Here is a 22,845-nt window from a genome sequence, read left to right on the forward strand (position 1 = left end):
AGATTATAAGTGATATGGCCTAGGAAGGTAGCGTAACGAGATCTACTAAGGTCAGAGCAAGGCATTGGACAAAAGCATCCTCCACAGACTTACCAATATAGCCACAGTTCCTTTCCCTAAAGGGCTTTGCAATAAAGTGAACTCTGAGCCTGGACAAGACACAGGTAGGAAGAACTCTGAGACATCTGCCACGCAGGAAGAATCAGGCGGTTTTGTCATAGTCAGGTTACAGAGATCTAAACGGAGGTGGATGATGCTGTGCTTCAGGGCGAGGAACGCACTGAGCATGGCAGGGACAAGGAGCAGGGGGCCCTGCTTGTGGCACCAGAACCATTTCAGGGACCACCCCAGGGGATGTCAGGGACAGACCGAGGTCTCCTTTGCACAGAACCAAGACATTTTGGCAGTGATGTATATTGTTACTCAACAGCACAGAGGTTTGGGGGTTTGTCTTTGGTTTTTAAACAGGTGACTTGAAGAGAGAAGAGAACCACAGACCCATCTGCAAAGAAACACGCACAGGGAAAGCAATGCAATAACTGCAAGAGGGTGAAACCACAGAAACCAAAAATCCAAAGATTTCAAGAAGAGAGAGCTGGCTGATTACACCAGACGCCTCGGACAAGCGAGGGGCAGGAAGGGGCACGAGCCACAGTCGGAGCCAACCCCCGGTGGCTCAGCGCTGCCCAGACCTCCCGCACGAAAGGAAAGCACCACAAATGCAAACAGCCAAGCACATGAGGTAGAGGGGAAAATAATCCTGTAACTGAGACTGCTCACTAATGGAATCTATTAATTTCTGGCCACAGAAGTACCAGCTAATTTGCAGTTAATGGTGTTTAAAAGATAAACAATCTAGACTGAATCAGACATGCATAAACTCTCCAATATTGATGCCATGCCTTCCTTCTGGGCAGACCGCACCATTTTCAGGAAAAAAGGGAATAATCCCAAGCATTTAACCACTTCCAGTGACACCCACCATTAGGGCTGAGGCCTCTGTCTCGTTTAATCTGGACCAAACGGCATGAAGCGTTTGAAAACTTGCAGAGCTTCAGAGACACTATGACATTCTTCACTGTCTGGGGTGTTAGAGGTGAGAAGGTTTAGGGAGACTGCTCTGAAAACACAGCAAAAGGCTTACTTTTGGTACTGAGGACTTGAATAACCCAGATCAGCAAGAATCCCATTCAAGCATGGATTCTTGCCTGGGGTGAATTTGAAGCCTGTCCTCATTTAATCCTTGGGCAGGGAAGGAATCATTGGTAGGATGCTAAATATTCTGCTCTGTTCTTTTGTAATAACTGTGGGAGCATCCTCGAGAGGAAATCTCACGACACTGAGACAGACTTTATTTAATTTAATACCCCTAATTCACAAATATTTAGTTCAAGTGTTTGATACAAGATATGAAGGATTTGGTATCAAGAAAACCTTGCATGTAATACCCTCTCACCAGATCATTACACAAGTCTAATTGAATTGAGATCTTGAGATATGCCCTTCAGAACTTGTTTGCATTTCACTAGAAATGAGATGATCATCTGTTACCTTTACACAGAAATTGTGACGCATTTTCGTGCACATGAAACACAAATGCCAAAATATTCAGGTATTTGAGTGCTTCGTTTGCATATAGTTGCTACCTCTGTGTAGAAACAAAGTAATTACTATAACAGGTAATTACGTGCTCACTAGCAATTTACACAAGAGGAAAAAGAATCCTCCAGCTTACTCATTTTGTAGATATTTGGAGCAATAAAAGCTCGCAGAAGGAGCTAGATGAAAACCTGCATGATTGCCTAAGATGGCTTTCTGCCAAATGGACAGTTCACTTAGAGAAGAAAAAACAACTCCATTACTTCCTCATATGCTACTCCCTTTTTTTTTTTCCAGAAAATTGTCATCACTGTTACTGGGTTCTAAATAGTATGAATAAACATATGTAAAAAGTCAAAATATTGCTACTTTTCTCTTAAGAGCCTCTTGGAAAAAGCTAATTATTGCAAATTTTGGTTCAGCGACAAAAATGTGTACACACACACGCATGTATAATTGATTCAAACAAACATTTTTTTACTCAAAAGAAAATATTTCTTTGATTTATGCCAATTATTGAGCAAATAAAATTGTCGTTCTGAATATCAAAGACTTTAAAAGAGAAAACACTTCAGTATTTGCCAACTCCCTCTCCTAATGTGGAGGATGCATTATCTGCCAAACCTATGTTCATTCATGTAAATTTTGGATTCCCTTCAAATTTCAGGATATAGACATTTTACTGAAAAAAAAAAGAAAGTGTGGATATGCATCCAATTCCTTTTCCAGAGCCTCATACATGGCTAAATAACTACTGAAACATCTTGCTCCTGTGCTAGTCTCCAGTAGGTCACCACAGCCTACTTTATTGCAAGAATTTATGATTAATGGAGTAACCGAGATTTGGATCCAGTGTATAGATGTTATGACTCAAAATACATTGTAAGCCTTATTTTTCATAAACCTAATAAAGAGCTGCTTTGCTAGTCCTGCAAGTCCTCCTTGAACTCCACCAAAATATGAATTAACTCCTGGGAAACTAAGACAACGCTGGTTTCTGCTATCTGGCCATGACGCAATTGCAATTGGCTCAACAAGAACATGACAACCATAACTCCTGGTGTCCTACCCTTCTCCAGCCTCCCACCTTCTGTGATGCTTGAAGTGAATTTCTCTTCCTATATTCCTCAAGTTCTTCAGGTATCATAGGAAAAAATCCTCTTGTAACTCCCATTTTCTTATTTTATTTGTTCTGGATTAGGATGAGCCTTTTTTTGTACAAAAACCCAAAAGGTCTGTGCTTATTTTTCTTCTACAGCAGGCAGCACAATCCTATTTTTTGTTGTGGAAGCACCCTGTAATCCACTCTCCCTAAAGCAGTGCACAGCTGGCCTTTAGGAAGCAGTACAGCTTCCTGGGCCCCCTACAACTTATGCCCGTGCTCACAGCTGCAAAGACTTCCTTCAACAGCACCCTGGCACAAAACTGCTGGGAACTCAGATGCACAACCAGTAGATATTGGTAGAGAGAGACAGCTTTCACAAAGCAAGTTGTGAAACTGATGTCTGGATCTTAAAACACCATGTTCCATTCTACTATAAAGTCCTTTTTGCAAATGTAGCCCCTTGTCATACAGGACACTGCTGCTCCACAGAGGAGGGTTTTTTTTGGGCAAAGAAAAGTCACCTAAAAACTGGGAAAATTGCTGGAGATCAGCTCCAGTGTAGTGCATGGGTGCAAAAAGCTCACAGCACCTCACAGTGGGGGACAAGGGAGGGAGAGAGCCCCTGTGCTGAAAGCACCAAGGAGAATCCCCAAGCTGTCTCCTGCCTGGGTTTCGACCAGAAGACAGATTTAAAGGCTTTCTTCTTCTGACACTTTCCCCATCAGTCTTTAGTTTGTTGCCACTCATTGCACTGACCTGTAAAGTCAAGACTTGACCTTTGTTTGAGTCCAAGTGAAAAAGCAGATGAGATGCTGGGGCAGAGGCAGACTTTTAGCCTCAGAGGCTGGCAAGGGAGGCAGAAGTACTGCGCCTGAAATCTGTGTTGGGTTCTGACCAAGACATCGCTTATTCCACAGCCATCCACAGACTGTCACATCATTTCAGTACTAGAAATGAAGGGTGGTCTGACATGCAAGTCATTAAAAAAATCAATATTCCTAAGCCTCACAAGAAAAGAATGCATTTGAGAGTCAGGTTTTTTCAAGAAGAAAGTCAAGTCCAAACGCTAGTTAGGCCTGTCTGTAGATGTGAATTGTGCATGTAAAAATATACAGAGACATCTTTAAACATGAAGCCAATGTTAGAAAGGACTAGATGCAATTTTCTCAGCAGAAATGCTATGATCCTTACCTCAAGCATTTAGCTAGCTAGTTTGCATGCTCAGGAGATACACTTAGGAAAAAAAATATATATATATATATATATAATCACCATTCTACACCCAGAACACGAAGGGCTATCACTTCAAGAAAGAAAGGAGCATGCTTGGAAAGATCACCCTAAAAGGACAGCCAAAGCATTGGTTTCACATTGATGCTACTGCTCTTATTTTTTTTTCTTAATACAAAGCTATCAACATCAGAAAATTTAGGACCCAGCAATGGGTTTTTTGGAGACCCAGCCAGCTTACAGGTCCTGGGACTTGTACATCTCGTTGCGGGAGGAATAGAGGTTTTCAATCTATCAAATCATTGTCAAGCTAATGTGATATTGTTTGCACCAAACATATTTTAATGCTTTGCTCAGCATGTAAGGAATTCAACAGCCAGACCCTGCCATAGGCACTGTGTGTTCTAAGTTTACCCAGCCCCTCAGAATTACCAGATGAAATACACTCAGCCTTATTCCAGCTGTGTTTTTCCACATGCATGTTTAAAGATGATCTCTCAGTTCATCATCTGTGTCGCAGTCCCTTAAGTGATCTTAAAGTTTTTGCAAATTTTCCGCACAAACCAAATCTTTCTGGATTGCAGAAAACAGATTCTGGAGAAAAAAAATCCTAATCCTTCAGAGCCTGGGGATTTCCCTCATGTGACTGCCTGTGCTTACCCAGAAGCCTTTGAGCAGAGAGGCTATGGCAAAAAGAACAAAATAAAACAAATGGTGTTTGCTTTTGACTGGGCTTTGAGTCTCCTGTTTTCCTTCCAAAGTACAAACATGATGCCTCAAAGTCTGCAAAAGGCTAACAGGAAAATTCTGCTTCGGATTACGACTGTACGTCAGTGAACTGCACACTGACAAAAATGATCAAACCAGTCAAGGCAATTTCTGGTGAAAAATTACAGGGACAGAGCAGAAGCATGCTCAAAGCACTGAAGAACCCCAGAGTCATCCTGCTCACCTCAAACCAGAGCAGGCAAATCTTTCTCCACCAGCTACATGAAATTCTGTGCAAATCCCACTAAAGAATGAAATATTTAAGTGCCATTACAAAACAAACATATCTGCATTTGAATCACCCTGGAAGATCGCAATGTTTGGAGTTCTTAACGAAGCCAAGCTTGGCAAAGTTACAAAATTACGTTTAAAAACTCTACTTATTTTCCCAGCGTCAATGCTCCTTTATATGCCTGATGACAAAACTGAATCCAGTTTAAAATGCACCTGTCAGAGCTGTCAGCAGTGCTCTTGTTGTTTGGTTATGCTGCGAGGCGGTTCCAGCATGTTTTCTCTAAGAGGAGGAGGTGTCATCTGAATATGGCAAAACAAAACCCTGTGACTCACTCAGCTAACGCAGACATCGCAGTTTGGAGTAAGACATGCAGGCTGGCTGAGGCTGCAGGCTCTGAGACTATCTTGTGCACCCAGGTCCCATGCCAGAGCTGACCCACGGCAGCGAAATAACGAGGTCCTAATAGGAGCAGCAGGTCAGGGCTTTGTGAGTCAGCGCTTGCTCTCTGCACGGCTACAACAGTCACCATCCAGCTTATACTACAGAGGTATCAAAACAATATTGAAGTTAATATGGCATGGCAAATATGGGAATATATCATTTGTATAGAGAAATGGGGGATCATGTAATTCCTTTGGATATGTACACTGAAGCTAAAGCGATTTAGGCATTCACTTACTTTATCCTGCTCATGATTTTTTGCCACTGTGAATTCAGGCATTTTGTACCCCGTGGCACCTCCTGGAAGTTGAACTAATGAGATCTGTGAAAGTGTTCCCTCTTAGGGAGAGGAAGTGATTTTTAGTCAAATAGTTGAATGTTTTCCCTACCATCTGCACAAGCTTTTGTTAAAACACCTTCTACAGTCAAACACCTGATTAAACAGATGGAGGGGAGAAAAAAAGCTTTTGTTAAAGTTTTGGCATCTTTTTTTTTTTTTTCCAATTCAATTATTCCAATAAGTATTCAGTAAAACCAGACTTGACTTTCCTGATATTGTTTACACATAAAACTTATGCCAAGATGGGATACAAGTAATTCATAATGCCCTGCAGTTTCAGCACAGGATGGACAATACATTACTAAAAATCTCCTCCACAGGTCACCTGCAACCTACAGCAGCAGTTCTCTGAAGCACACCAAAGTAAATATGGTAAATGCAGACTGAAATACAAGGGAAGTGTAGGGTATGTACCACCTGTGCAGCAGGAGGTATCCCTAAAGGTCTGGGCAAGCATCTATTAATTTAAATGTTCAGTACAGATTTCCATCCCAGCTATGCAGACAACATTGTGATACCGTGGGCCGACACAGAAAATACAAATTGAAATAATAGAGGCTTATCAAGAGGCTGTGTAATTGCTCAAAATTCAGGTAATCTACTCAGTCACGATGTTGCAAAGGAGCATTTGTTCACAGCTAAATGCCCGAAATTGAACGCTGGCAATTTGCTTTCTGCCATCAGAATTAGGTGCATGCAGATTAAGCTCACTGAGGAAAGGAATTTCAGCTACACTCACTATCCCTGGAAACCATCAGCACATCTAAAAAGAATACATAAACACAAATTGTTTGCTCAGAAACTGTTTGCCAACTGGGTTGGCACAACTCACAATTCCTGCAAGAGGATGGGCAGCCATATCAGTCAGTATTGGCAAGTAAGGACTGACTGCCCCAGATGGCTGGCAGCGTTTAGGCAAGATGGGACCCAGATGTCAGGGAAGCAGTGAACAATTCAAAATCATATTACTGAAATGCTTAATTTCCCCAAACAATTACGCTTTTAAAAATTAAACCAAAGGAGTGTAAAACCAGGAACCCCTGAACCCTGGTAGGGTCGGAAAGGAAACCCCATGAGCAAGGGCTGCTGCAGGCGTACCCCACAGCCTTCTTTATGGCAAATGCAGAGCTCGTTGCCCTTGGCCCCTTCCTCAGCACGGCCCCTGTCTGGGGTGGCACACAAGGCCATTTACAGGAGAAAGCTTGGCAGATACAAAACCCAAATGCCAAAAGTCTGGATGCTTTTTGATCACAACCCCTGCCAGCAGTGGCATCTGGTTGCAGCGCTGGCTCCTCGCTCGGCACTCGTGCTGGGGTCTGACTCGGGCTCTGGCCAGCACTGCCGAGCTGCTGCAGGTCTGGTGGGTCAGCGCCTCTCTGCCCAGCAGCCACCACAAAGCCCTGCTCATGCCTAGCCCTTTTGTTCCCAAAGGGGAATACGAGAGAGGCCAGATTTTCTCCGAACATCCTTTCTCTAATCCTGATATGCTCTGCCTAGCACCCAGCAGAGCTGAGCTCGCTCTCAGCAGACACGTGTTGAGGCGGGACAGGTTAGCATAAAGTTTTCCTAATTAAATTCACTCCTGCTTCAGGTTGGACAGGAATGCAGAGATTGTTGCATGTCAGGATGGAGACACCTTGCTAGGAAGCAAGGCAGAGATAGGCACAGGGCTACATTTGCAGTCACGTTTATCTCTGCCTACACATCAGACACGAGCTGGATCCACACCTAGGTGTTTGCATGGATAACTAGAAGCCTCATGTACATTTATGCATTCCTTTATGCCTCCAGATTTTTGTATATTCACATGGTGCTACCATTTCCAAAAACGATAGTGCCTGGAGTTGGGACTTCACTGTTAGAGCCTAGGAGGCTCAGTCACATTTCAGAACAAGGGACCTCCTTGAAAAGAGCATGCAACTGTAAAATCAAAAAATAAAAATAAAACCCATCAGAGAAGTAAGTCTTGAAATTTGCATTTTCTTCCCTCCACCTCCAATACAACATTTATCATAACAAAGTCTGAATTGCTCCCCTTCATCACACGCTGCAGTTCAGTGATCAATTTTTAGGTTTCACTTCAATGTGCGGACAGCAAAGCTCCATAGCCACGGTGGTCCCCGGAGCTCTGAAATCTGTTAGAAAGGGATGTTTTGACTTCCATAGTACAAAGGAATTTATCTAGAGGAAATGAATTTAGTTCTTAGCAGCCTTCCGTATTACATTTATTTCTGCAAATTTTAGGATGTCAGACTTCTTCATTGGCTTGATAGCTCAGTAATGTCAGAAGTCTCTCTGTTGGGCTGCCTATGTTGCTGCAGTATCTTCAAGAGCAAACACAAGGAATAATGCTTAAATTGCCATCACAGAAGGGCTTGTACTTTAGCCCACGTAGACCCAAGTGTGGGAATGATTATCTTCAACGTTTCAGCTCTTTGATGCATTGTGTGAAAGATACCCACAGATCTTAACCAAAAGTTTCCTACCTTAAAAGCACAGCCAAGTGGAGGAGCCTGGTCTTCTGGAAGCGGAGTTTTGCCTGAATATATCCCCATGTGAATACACTGCTTTGAATGATGTAACATGAAAGGATTGTCTGCATTGTGCAGAAATTTTCTGTTTTCCATTACTCATACTTGTAAATGTATCTGTTCTACAGCTCGCTCGGAAATGAACAAGTCCTAGCATCAGAAATATTCTCAACACATTTTTAGGCAACACAAAAACAACTAGCCACTCCACAGTATCACGAAAGTCGTCCTTTCGTGCTTTACAAAGGCTTACATTCCTACATAACAGTTGAAGGCATTTATGCAATTTCTTAGATTCCCCACACAGGTATAATCAGCTCTATTCCCACTGAAAATCTTTTCTCTGCAAGCCCCATAGGCTGCTGCTAGCAGCGGTCCTGGAGTGGGAAGGGACACACGAGTGGCCTCAGATGCTCCAGGAAGGTTTTCCAACACTTCGCGCCTTGGACTGCCACTTAGCAAACAATCCTCACCCCAGTCGTGGTGGTGGCGTGGAAAGACTGCAATCTTTTTACATCATCTACAAATTATGAGATGGACAAATAACTAAATTACATTAAAGACCACAAACACACACACAATGCAATAATTAAGGAATAGTACCAAGGCGTAACATAGTTCTTAGGCTGAAGCTTGCTCTCCCAGCAGTATCGCTGCTGGCTTCACAAGATTTTGATCTGATCAAGAGCTGACTGCGGGACCCCTACTCTGACCACAGCTTAGGAGCAACAGCTTGGGGAAAGAAGTGCTACCCATCAGTTTGCCAAAATCCGTTAAAATCAGCACGGTCCTGTGTGTAAGTTCATGTTTACAATAAAAGCTTTGCTAGCTGAGGATGTCAAACAGAAGGCGGTGATTTTTACATGACATTTTTATGCCTACAAAAGGACTACATACACCAATGTACTGCATGCACTTTTAACAGCATGAGAGTTACAAGAGTCACAGAGACTGCTTTGTCTACTTCGAATACAGCTTTTGAAGAGGATTAAAAGGAAGAAGTTATAGTGGCAAATCTTCAAATTACTGTAGACCAAGCAATTCTTCCTGAATGGCTTCCTTTGGGTCTTCCTGATGAAAGCAACGTGACTCCAGAAAGTTTCAGCTGTTCTGAGCCCTCCCACCTCCTTTCTTCCTCTCAAAGCTGGCAGGGACCAGCGGGAAGGAGAGATGGTTACGAAGATATTCCCCAGCACTGAGGGGACACATACACAGGGCCCTTAGACACACACACAGGGCCTGCAACGCAGCAATCTGGAAAGATCTAACCACAAGGCAACAATTTCTACACTTCACAAAAAGTTTCCACACCAAGTTCATGTACGTAAGGAAGGAAAAGTCTTTGACCTCCTCTCCTTCACCATGGCTCTGTACAGAAGTCTCCAGATGTAAACCCTGACTCCCTTTTATAACTCTGGGATTTGACATGCGCCCTGCAGCATCCCACATGCAACAGGTAGTGTTTGTTCCTTGTTTTCTGTAGGGAGGCATGAAGAATGAACCCTTATCGTCCTGCCCATTGTAACTCACTAAGGTTCATTCCCATCTGCACGTGGGGAAAATCTTCCTAGTTTCTACAGTATCTACCATTTCCTGCCAGTGAGATATTGCTGTTTTGGAACAGTTCCTGATTTCTCCTGCAACGACGCATCTTCTTGTGACCCAGTGAGGTTCAGAATTGGAATTTTTTATAATGACACTTGGTAAATGGCTCCAGCTCTTGTGATGAGATAACTCAAGCAGAGTTTAAGGTGAAGTTTCATTGGAAAGCATGCTACACCTGTACTTCTGCCCTACCACACCTCACACAGGAAATCAAAAGAAAATTCACCTTTTCTCCCATGCCTTGTAAGCACAGCTAAGATGCTTTTGTGTACATCACACCATGCTAGACTTCCCCAACCAAAAGAGAAGGAAAGGAGTCCTAAGCTCTGCGAGGCTGCCTCAAAAGGGGTACACCAGCACCAGCAGTATCACGTGAACATCTCTATGCCAAGTCTGGCATTGCAGCACTGAACAGAACAGTGAATCCCCAGCAAAATTAGGGAGTGCTGGCCTGGCAAACCCCCAAGAATTGGACCTTGCACTCATCCCCATAAGCAGCACAGCCTGGGAGTGGCTCCTAGGGAGCCTTAGTGTGAACACACCTCTCCCGGCATGCATCAGCCGTGTGTGCAGATGGATCATTCATTCCCCATAGATGACTCACGGCAAGACCTATGCCAAGCATCTGCTACCTCTGCCGATAGATCGAGGATGACAGGCAGACTGTAGCCCACCAAGAGGTCTTTCAGGGAAAAAGCTGAACATATGGACTTTACCAGCTACCAGGGTGGTCCGCCCTTACACCAGAAACGAAAGGCTGCACATCTCAGCACAATCTCAATTGTTTATAACCTGCAAAGCTACAGCACATCACAGTAAACAATAGGCCTTGGTGACCTTTAAGATTCATTTTCATCACATGTAATATTGAGAAAGTGAAGTGAAGCTGCATAAAAGTATGCCCAAGAGGAAGACATCTTGAGAGGCCAAGGACGCAACACTTCTGACCATCAATGATGGCACACAGTTTCTGCTAAAACTGTTTCAGCTCAGCTGAAAAAGACACACACTGCTTGGTTTGTAGGGCCAAAGAGTCGCAGAGCCCTCGCACTGTAGAAAGACAGTTGTCATTTTTCCCATGCTCTATTTGGTAATTTTCATACCATCTCCTAAAGTTGTCCGCTGATGTGATCTTATATGTACTTTTCTAAAATTTTTGGATGTAGCTACTTTTCAGTAGAAGTGGTTTATCACGAACCATGGCTCACAACAAGGGCTGACAACTGTTTGGAGCTTGGTTTGATCTGTTTTCTATGGCAGTTGTGTTTTTCTTTTAAATGGAAGCAGTAAGATAGTTATAACCGGAACATCCACAGTAAAAGGGGGTCACACTAAACATGCCAGACCTGTCTGGGCAGGTCTAATTTAAACACCAGCCTTTTAAGAACGGGACTGTCTTTGAATGAGATTTCTTTGTACTTCTGAAGACAGCACACACCCTTTTCCTGCTGCTTGATTAAACAGCACTTACCCAATGAATAGATCTTGATCAGGAATAGAAAATGCATGGAGCTGTCCTGGGGAAAATGTGCTCTGTCCTTTCCCAGACTCACCTGTGGGAAGCCACGTACAGCTGTGGTGAATGCACTGACCTTTCAGATCAGGACTCCAACAAACAGACCTCTGCCCCATCAAATATCTGTACCTTTAAAGTATTTCTTTTAGGCATTTGAGCATAATAAACCATTAATTGTAGCAGAAGCCTCTCGCAGCAAAGCTGTACTATTACACTTGCCTTTGCCCTGTGTCTGTTCTGGAGGGCAAGCACAAATGGAGACATGCAGTGGTTTATAAGATATTGCAGTCTAAGATCTACCATTATAATCACAGCAGAAGTCTTGAAGTGCCTACATCACTCCTCTGTCTTGCAGAAGTGGATCCTCACTTGCTAAAAATAACCCTGGTTTTGCTGTGCAAACAATCACCCTTGGTCGTGTTCCCACTCACCCATAAGAGCCCAAGTGAAAGAGCAGCTGACTGCTGAGGAGGAGCTGATTTTCATATGTGAGGTGAATATTAGAGGCTTTTACACTTTGTTCAACGTTCTCTTTCCTTTATCAGGAACTTCAGAAATATTAACTTCTACATTGAACTCATTGCAAATGCACTAAATTCTTGTGCTGCAAGCATAAACTCAATAGTGTAAATAGATTCCCATTAGAACTTAAGGCTAGAACTTCTAAAATAACTAATGATAACAGAAAACTCAAGTTCATCAAAAGCAAAAAGCGTTGCTGCCCAGGACACACATCTGGGATTAACTCTGTTCACTGTCCCCATTTTCTTCTATGAACTCAGGCAAATCACCTAATTCCCCCAGAAATCAACAAGAGCAGGGTTTCTATGCTGGGTTTGGGTATCTCAGCTCCCACTGATTTAAACTTTTCACTTTTTAAACACATTTGAAAATTTCAGACTGTGTAAGCCTCAACTCTGTTGCTACAAAATGGAGCCAAGAGCATTTCCCTACCTCACAGTGACGAGGCTAAATACGTCAGCTGCAGAGCGCTGGGGCACAGGAGCCAAGCACGTCTCTACGTACTGCACGGACAGGAGCTCGGCCAGGCTGGCCCCCGTCTGCAGGGTTGTCTCACTTCCAGAAGGTGCTTGCATTCATTTGGAAGGACAACAAGGCATGAGTCAATGGATCAAAGCAATTTATCAGTATTGAAATCAGCACCTAGTGTTAAATTCTGAACGCCTTTCCGTCAGTTCATTTACATATTAGAGCTTTCCATGGCTAGTATTAGCTGAAACCAGGCCCACTTGACAGGCAGAATAGTTAATGATGTAATTATGAATTTTCTGCTGTTGCTTCTAAACATTCCACCAAGATGGAAGCCACTTTTACAAGTGATTTCTTTTTTACTTTGTAGTGCATTTGTATTCTCTATTTTTGGAGTGCTTAAGGAGGTGATCTGGGGAGGACAGGAAGCACTCGTCCTTCACTTTCTGTCCAGCCAGGCACTCAGCTCCCTACGGTGTAGAGGAAGATGGAAAGGTTGACCATGTTGTAAGGTAAAGGATTTTAACTAGCCCTAAAAATTTATATCTTGCTATATAAGCATCTGTCTGCCTCTCTGGATGGCAAATGGGGATCATTCTGTGAAAAGAATTCTTTACAGCACTTTATCCAGCTAGGCCCTTGTTTTGCAGTGCTTAGACAAACACTTTTCAGTTTATGTAAATAGTTGGTGGATCAAATTTCCCTAGCTGCCACACCCAGCCAGCCTGAATCACCAAGAGAAACATAAGGAGAGTCAACTTTTTTATACATTATTTTTTACCAAAGTACACAAGAGTTGCTATGTTACCCTCTTCCCACCAGCAAACAGATTTTTCATTCTGAAAGAATTTTTCTATCAGCCCCCTGCATAAAGCTCGTTAAAGCTTGATCTGATTAAGAGGAAGAGCAAAATGAATGCTCAAAGTGTGCCTTTACTTCTGGACTTCACGGTGCTTTTCCAACAGGGCCAAGCACCGGGGCACCTGCTTTCTGCAGCCACCAGATGTGGCCCTGAGCACAGATGAGAAGACTACGACAGCTATTTGCATGTGCAAAAATGAAGGTCGTTATGAAAAATCTGTATAAATCCCATGAGCTCGTCTGCACATACTTGCTGGCTGTCATGAGTTGGGCTTGCTTTCCTAGGAAGATCAATACAATGCAAGGCCAACTTGGATCAATTGTAATTATACCCCTGCATTGAAAAATTATGGAAGAGAAAGCAGTCCTTCTCTATCTGTGCTATTGCTAGCCTACACTGCAAGCCTCCACACACCACTGTTATGGGGACTACGCAGAGTAACTTGCCTGGTGTTTGGCCACAATTCTACCCTATTTGCTTCCCTCCACCAGAACCAAGAGACCTGCCTTTCTCCCTCTTTTAAGCGAGAGGAAAATCCTGCCTGAGGATGACGGTCACTGCTGTAGCCCTGGTGGTGCGATGATACAAACACAGCAAGGCTCAGGAGGAGATGCAGGAGGAGATGCAGATCTTCTGTATTGCCAGCTGATGCTACGGGAACTCCAGAAAACTTCAAAAGCAAACACTTGTTTTCAGGCTCAAAGCAGAAAGTGGGGGGAGAGCTGATTTTAGATGCTTCTTTTTAGCATTGTGATGTCTCAGAAAGCCTCAATTCTAGTGTTAATAATTGCTCATTAGCCTCTGCACAGACTGCCATACTACTACTTTTAGCTGCTGACAAGCAAATCCATACTGAGACTAGACCAGTGTTCCCAGAGATCACCATTCTCCTGCCTGGTTCATCTGGACCCTTGCCCGCACCCCAACCATACCCTTAATCCTACCCCCAGCCCAGCCTCTGCTCAGCAGCTGCTGTCGGAATTGAAAGGCAGCCTGCAAAAACAAAGCACCAAGGTCTGATTTCTCTATGGAAACCTGAATGTCCCCCCCATTATGTCCGCAACTTACCTAAAGTTTCCAACCATCACATACAAAACACAAACAGCCAAACCCGACTACCAGGTTCATTGATGAAACAGAGGGAAATTTGACCTGATAAAGTTATTTTCCTGCCTATTGGCCACCAGAAATAAACTATTGTACGTAAATTACTTTGTAAAGGTTTGATTTATCGCATGTGAACAACTCTATTGTTGAGTCAGCTTATTTCATACCATAGCGTATATACTGAAATCTTTCCTGTTTGTTTAAACTCTTTATAGAAATTCTTACATAGTTTCAAATAGTTGTGGTTAAACAGTTGTAAATACATGTGAATTTCCAACTGTGTTATCATCGCTTTTCTACTGCTCCTCTAATGTTTTGGGTGACCCTTACATGATTTTTTTTTTTTTTTTTTTACATAAATATAAGAACTTGCCTTAAGACCTCTCTGATTTTTTTGGTTCATCTCTTCTATTGTTATACTGCAGAGACTGATTTTGACCCTATCACACTGCTCATAAGCATTGTGGAATATAAAATGTGTTATGTGCATCAAATCACTGCAATACACATTTAGTTTACACTGAAGGTGTAAACTACAGTTCAACTTGGCTCTTTCCACATGATTTCTAGGAAAGATCTTAGCACTATTATGCTTTAAAACATTGTGATACACAGAACAGAAGGCTTCTAAATCTCAACAAATTATGGGGGGGGGGGGGGGGGGGGGGGGGGGGGGGGGGAAGAAGCAAGGTGTTTTGTCTTCATCTTTCGTTAGTGTAAAGGACCACCATCATTAAAGTTCCTCGATTTGTTTCACAAAGCAACAGCCATGCATAAAACATCCAGGAAACTTCCTTTATTTTTTTCTTTTTAACCTCCTTTATTTTATTTTTTTTCTTTTTGCACTTTTAAAACATTGCTGTTATCTTAAGCATGCTAATATGCTTCAAAGACTGCTACTGGTGGCACCTAAACGCACTTACCAAATGTTTTTGAAATGGTCAACATACCTAGGGAAACAGCAGCACCATGAAATATCACATACTTTTCAAAACCCAAAAGCCACTGCAAGATCCATACTTAGGACAGCCAAAAAGTTGTGTTAGGGGAAAAGCCTTCCAGCTCCTGCCCTTTTTAGAGAGAGGCATGGATTCCTTCATAAAAAAAAAAAAAAAAAAAGACAGCGAAGACAACATCTCCAGGTAGATATTAGCCATAAAAGCCTCTGGTGATCCATGTCCAGAATCGCATGGGCTTTGGGGAATGCTCTGTAGCTTTTTGCATAGGGGAAGGCTGACCCTCTCAAGGGTCATTCCTCAGTGCATGTTGGGAGATCACAGAATCATAAAGATCAATTACAGTAATCAGGGAAAATGGCGAAGAGAGGGAAGGGGACAGTGGGGCTGGAGAGAGAATAAGAAATGTGTACGGAGAGAAGGCAGCATAGGGTGGGCAGGAGCCTGGACGAGAGCACACGCCTGCTAGGCAGCTCTTGGAGGAGGCTGCCGGTGCGGGGCATGCTACAGGAGTTGGCACAGGTTGTAAATTAACCAGTGTGATACATAAATCCCCAGCAAAACTGATTGCACACACCCAGCTGAAAAATGTAAGTAAACAATAATTCCTGTCCTTTTTATATCTATTACCTCAAGCTCAAGCATGCCTTAATCCTTCATTTTATTTGATATCATTTACCTTATCCAACATATATAAAAGGATATGTTCTCCTTCTTAGACCGTCTTTAACTTTCTATGAAACCAGCTTTAAGGAGTAGGCCAATATTTGTATAGCAGATAATACCTAAAAAGAGGCTCCCCTGTTTAGATAGGCAAAGAAAATTCCCATTTTAGGCCTTCACTATAGAATAAAACATTGTATGCTTAGAGACGCGTAGTCTGGTTTCAGCAATGTATTTGATATTCCTTGCATGTGTCCCTTGTGTCTGAAAACTAAGGACTATATGCCAAAAGTCATTCACTTCTCAGATGTGACATGTCTAGAAACGCCCCCATCTTTGAATGAAAACAATCAGGAGTACTGCACTCTTGTACAGCTTTCAAACAGTTGCAAGAAATACAGGGTTATAAAGTCCCCTGTACTTCAAAGAAGAATAGAGGGACTGACAGGGAACAGAAAAGACGTGGAAAATAGGAAAATCAGTTAAACAAAGGAGCCTGGAGAACAGGGTTCTGTGCCTGACTCCACCTCAGGTGCTTTGTTTGGCCTTTGGCAAATTACTTATCTTTTCTGTCTGAGTACTTAAACATTAAGGAAACAGATACAGTGATGAGACACTTTCAGAAGTTAAATAGGGACCAGCACTGAGCATAGTAAAAGCATCTCTGGTTTACAGTTTAGAATAAAGTAAATTGGGGAACGGAATGATAAAGCTTGGATTGGCATTAAATGAGTGAAGTATCAACTCTTGCTTCTAGCATTTGATTTTGCTCCTGTATCGCAAAGTCATCAGGAGGAGCCTGTATTGCTTTGCCTCTAAGGTCCATATTTTATCTTCTCACCTGCTCCTCTTCTACCAGCACGTCTTCTAGTCTCACGAGCTTGCTTAACTGTGCATAGTTGCAATCAAAGTGTGACACTGCTGAACTGGCACCTCTGCCTCTCTATCCAGTTATCACCGTGTTATCTCAACATGTCCTCAGCTTTCTTCTTTTGCTTCCTGCAGGCTGAAGTGGGAGCGTGGACTGGATGCGTTGTAAGTGTTTCTCTCAACTTACTAGCTGAATGCTGTTATTCTAGAGAGCTTCATGCTGCATTTCAAGGTTCATTGTTGATTGGAATCTTTGTTAGCAATAGAATTATATATATGTATTCAAATAAAATTTGCTTGTATAGCCATATGATGCACAGCAGATGTTTTAAGTACTTTACTTAATCCCTTAAATAAATTCATACTTCATAAATATTTTCATGCCCTAGAACAGATCCATAATATCTGGTTTCTTTCATCACAGCAGTATTCAAGTTGCTAAGTCACCTTGTTTCTTTGGTTTTTCTCTCTTATAAAAACACTAATACCTGGATATACCAGAAGAAATGGCTGTCCGTGGGATGGAAGCAGATTGCAGCCTTCAACCAGTCTACTTTAAGATGATCTAAAAATCCCAATGCAAATGACATTACAAAAATTTCCATTTTAATGAAAAAAACTCTCTATGAATTAGTGTTGTGTACAGCTGGAAAACTACCTTGCCTACTGAGCACATATACTGGAGAAATAACTTTTAAGGTTAAATATTCCTGCAAAGAATCCCTTTCTCCATTTGATTAGGTTTTGGAGGTATTACTCTAACTTCTCAGCATCTACTTGGCCAATAATCCTGATCCAGTGATCAAGCAGAATTGCTAAGATCTTTGCAGCATTTCTGGTGGAAGTAGCAAAGGGTGATTTGGAGTAAAAGAAGTCCTAATTCATGTTAAAGTGACATTTTCCATGGAAGAGTCACTTCTTGTAGCACCTTCAACGTAAGAGGATTGAACACAACGATCCACGATGCCCTTCCTATCCAACATGCAGATCTGACACAAAAGATACTGACTTATTACTAATTGCTCTAACTTACAGGCAGCAAATCCCAACACCATAGAAAAACAGAACTGTACCATTAGAAACCTGAAGACATAGCCAAGTTCTGTCTCCGCCTAAGCTAAGCCTCTTACATCAGTCTTGGACTTCCCAGTAACATCTAACTCCTTTTTCTCCTATTTACCCCAAGTGGTGGAGCACAGCTGGCAGTACATGCAAGAAACGACAATTAATGAAAACCAAGAAAGTGTCTTTTTGATGCGTAAAGCTCAGATTCCCATCAAAACTGCCTTCAAATGATCTAAACCCAACATTTTCTGAGATATCCCAAATGACACTTGTCTGGCTATCAAAAGTATGGGAGGCAGAAAGCAAAAGAAATACCTTTCTGAAGATGGAAGGTAACCAACAACCAAAAATTAAGTTCTAATACTTGGACTGGGTAGAAGCACAGTTGTCCAAACCAGTACCACAGCCCTGCACTTTTATAGCTATATCCAGTGCAAAGAATACACTAGCTTTTACAGACGAACAGAAAATTGTATAACCCTGGTGTGTACATAGGCAATATGACCCTGTTTTACAGCTCGAGCCTTTTCTTCCATCACCTACAGTGGAGCTAGGCACAGGTCTCAAGGCAGTGGGTCCGTGTTTGTGTTTAAAGAATAGGGCAGCTCGTGCACATTAAGAGCTTTTTCCATACAGCTTCCTGTACAGAAATGTGCAAAAAAAAAGGGTATTTTCTACACAAACTTCTGCAAGTATTATATTGACATGGGGTGAAAAGTCTATCAGGTCGGAAAAAAAAAAAAAAAAAAACTATCATCCAATGTTGGGCAGGGGAACTAGAATCAAATTGTGTTCATCTAATCAGCAGGAAGAGCAAACAATTTGATAAGGGAACACTTAATGCTGTCTAACAGCATGTGTGTGTGTCTGTATAAATAAAAAACACTTCATATTGCTGCTGAATGACTTCTTCCCCCCATTTGGGATAGTTCCAAAGACAGGATGGTAACTGCTCTTTGCTAGGCAACAAATATTAACTATTGCTACTTCATTAAAATCCTGCACCAATACATTTAACCAGTTCATCAGCCAGGAAGATGATATTTTCATATTTGCTAGCCTGGAGCTTCACTAAAATTAAGATCAACTGAGTACAGCTATAACAATTATCAATTTTCATTCTTGGATAACAGCTTAAAATTGCCTTCAGGAAAAAGGAGGGTCCTTTGCTTTGGATGCTAAAAAAAATTAGATATAAAATTAACTACTTTTTCTTCCTCAGGCTAAACATGTGGTTAAGCTCACTAAAATTATTCAACAAGTTTACAGGTTGCATCCCTATTTGCTTTAGCTTTTAGGTTCATAAATAAGGAAAAAAAATCTGTCAGGTATATTAAATTGCATTCTCAGCCTGGACATCTACCTATCCAATACTAAGTTACCTTCTGCAGCCTGCTGAAACTGTACCAAGAGGAGAAAATTTGAAATGCCTCTTGAAAAAATGCCTTAAAAACCCAGTGAGGTTGGTACATTTTGAGTCCCAGCTAAAGCACACCATTGGTCAGACTGGAAGATCCTGCTTGACAATGCAGTTTGATGTCAACTGGAGAGACAGTTTTGTTAAACCCCGTGATAAACGTGGAAAAATTAATATCCATTGATGAATGCTTGGTTATCATAGAAATTAAAAGTTTTGATCAAATGAAATCAGATCCCTACAAACTGTTCCCTACGAGTTTCTGGGCTCTGTTTCTTTCCATGGGCTTGTCACGAATATCAGGAAGATCTGGTGGCTCTAATCCTCAGACTTCTGGCTGGGTGTTTTCCTGATTCCTCAAGCAAGCGGAACAAAGCTTTTATGTAGTCTTTAAAAGAAAGCTCCCAAAGGGGAAGAAAATTAGCTGTGCAAGCAGACAAAATAATTTATGTCAAAATAGACGAGTAAAAAAAATTAGAGTTGTCGTCTTCTGTTTTGTTGTTGTTCCCTCTTCTTTCCTTTACCTATTTTTCTATTGGAAAATGCTAAAGGATTTAACTGGATTTTAAAAAGGGGGTTTCTCATGTCATTGGAGAAAACACTTTTCATTAAAAATGATTTTTCCATTTGAAGATTTTCCACTGAACATACTTACCATTTTTTAGTAGATCCTACCAACCACAGTGAAGCAAACACACGCAATACAGCGCTGAAGTAATGTAATCTCTGGATTGCTTAAAACTGTACAGAGATTAAAGCACCCCAATTCTACCTTGCTCAATCCACAAGTCTGCAAACTCCTACTTCAAGGCACGTGTGGTGCTGCACCGCATGGGACTGCGTATCCCAGGAAAAGGTCAAAGGGACTGACATCCTGTTGAGCAACATTTTCTATGACTGAGACAAATGAAGCATCAGATCAAAAGGGAGTAGGCTGAGTAAAGGATCAACTTGCTATCAATTTGAAGACACAAGACAGACAAAGCAATTTCATAAAGAAAAATTAACCCACATAGATAAGAGATAAATAGTGAAACTGTTTCAAGATATATTGATAATATTATTTCACCAGAGTGGTAAATTGCCTATAAAATGAAATCTCTGAATTTGGACAACATTTTTCCCTGCCGTGAAAACATTTCCACATGAAAGTGTACCACTTGTGACTTCCAGATGAAAACTTTTACAGCTTTTTTGTTTTGTAACAGATTCCTTCTGAAGGTTTTTTGTGCTTGAAACAGTTGAAATTGAAACAACTTAAAGCGTTTTAGTTCTGTCAAAATAACTGCTTTCAGGGATTTTGGTTTTTAACAAATAGCATTTCTATTATTTTCCTACTTCTCCCCCAATTAAAAAAAAAAAAAAAGGAAAAAAACACAACCTAACTTGTCCTCCACGGTCTGCACTAACGCGCAGACATCGTAAGCATAAGCATCTCTCTTTCACACCTCTGTGCCTGTGGAAGAGAGCAACGTGTACCGAGGGTTAGTGTGCAACACCTCTGCAACCACATGAGCCAGCGCCCTGAGTTTTCAGCCTACTTGGCTGAAAAATGGAACTCTACATTTTGGAGGTTGTAGAGGACAAAGTCAGAAAAAACTCCAGTTTTTTTGGATGCTAACGCTGGATACAGACAGCAACCCAAGGAGATGTCTAGAGCTACAAACTTAACAGCTTATTTACCTTGGCAGCTACACCCCAGCTAGTCTCAATGGCAGAGAGTTTTCTTCCCTGCAAAATGCCAAATGCATTTCTTGCTGATTAACCTGCACGGGTGAGGATAATTTCACCATGCTCAAACCGAAGAATGAGCGGCACCTTCGGGAAGATTATTCATAAGGGGAGCTGTTAAGCTGTAGCCCAGCAGGGCCCTCTCCCCCCAGCTCTAATCAGGAGTACAGGGCAGCAATTAGAGCCACTGTCAACAGCTGCTCCCATACCATTGAGAAACTTCCATCCTGCTGGGGCTCTGAAACATGGCTTTTGGATCGCAATTAACACACCACTAACAGCTCTCTTCCAGATCGACAAGCTATGACCGCACTCAGAAAACGACACTGGACAGGTTCATTTCCACAGTCACAAAGATAACTTGTGGCAAGCCAAAAGAATAGTGTATTTCACAAAGAATCCCTCAGGAATCTTTTTAAGGACAAGGATGCTTCCTCGGCCTTTGTGCATGCACCATGATGGTTCATAAATATCTCCCAGTAGTGACAACATTAAGGACCTGTCTGGATACAACTCTAGAAGTCGTTATGCTGGTGGTGGTGGTATACCTGACATGATAATAAGATGCTCAGATACTAAATTATCCATGATTCATTCATGGGCTGGGGGCACAGTTAGCTTACTCTGTGTATGGCATAGCAGGAGGTCCTGCACCCCCACTCACCGACGCCTTGTCTCTCGTCTCCACTTCAATCAGGAATCAGCCAGCTGAATGCTCAGCGTCAGCGGACACTTTGACCACAGTTGACCAGGGCATAGCTGCAGCACAGTCTACAAAGGAGACTATTGCTATGACAGCAATTTCCCAGGAACTTTCAAATATTTATTTTGTCCTCAAGTCTTCTGTGTCTGGAAACACAGACACGCACAAGCTTTTGTAGATTAATGTAAACAGTGTATGAAATTGAGCGCAGCATTAGGATTCAGGCCCCTCTAGCTACCTGCAAACGTAGAGGAAATTCAGGATTACCAGCACATAATTGTGGAGTTGGGGGAGCCAGCCCAGCACTTGACTTTTCCCTCGGTTCAGATTTCCCTGCATATAGAAAGAGTGGGTGGATATGGCAAGACACACAGTATTTATATATCAGCTGATGTCACATCTGAATGCAATTCTAGATTTACTATTACAACTCTTCCTTCATCTAGGCAATAACTACCTGCCTGCTAAAAGGCATCAGATTCTTTTATTGTTAAAATGAAACCGGACCTGGTACCCTGGGGCAACTGATTTCAATCTCCAAGTTCATATGGTTTTTCTTGCTGACAAGACTGGTTTGAAGGACAGCCAAAATGCCAGAGGCAGTTGCCCTTGCTAAGAAAAACCTTGAAAGACATTATGATGATTGTTAATAAAGTACGCACACACATGCACACAATTTTCTACAATAAACTGACAGATTATAACTGGTTCCCCCAATACTGCGCATGGGGTTGATGTGAGGAGGATACAGGAGGCAGCTTTGTGTCCTATCATGGAGGAGATGGAAACCTTGCGCGTGCAGAAGTCAGAGCAGCTCCCTGGTGCCATACCGCACTGCAAACTGGCCGTCCCTCATACGCAAGAGGCACTTGTGCTTATGACTGATCATCTACACATGCAAATACTGGATTTTGATGTGGTATCAGGACTCTCTTCCACAAAAGCAAGGTATCTTCTTGCATTTTGCATGTATATGTACCATTGCCTGCCCGGTCTTTTGAATATCAGGCTTCATGTTTCAGAGGTAGGCAGAAAAGTCACCAAATGTAACATAACTGAAAAGTTGGAAACTATGTTATTCAAGGTTTTCAGGCAATTTCAGAATGGGGTA

Source organism: Cygnus atratus, chromosome 16 (assembly GCF_013377495.2).
Source record: "Cygnus atratus isolate AKBS03 ecotype Queensland, Australia chromosome 16, CAtr_DNAZoo_HiC_assembly, whole genome shotgun sequence".
Taxonomy (NCBI): Eukaryota; Metazoa; Chordata; class Aves; order Anseriformes; family Anatidae; genus Cygnus; species Cygnus atratus.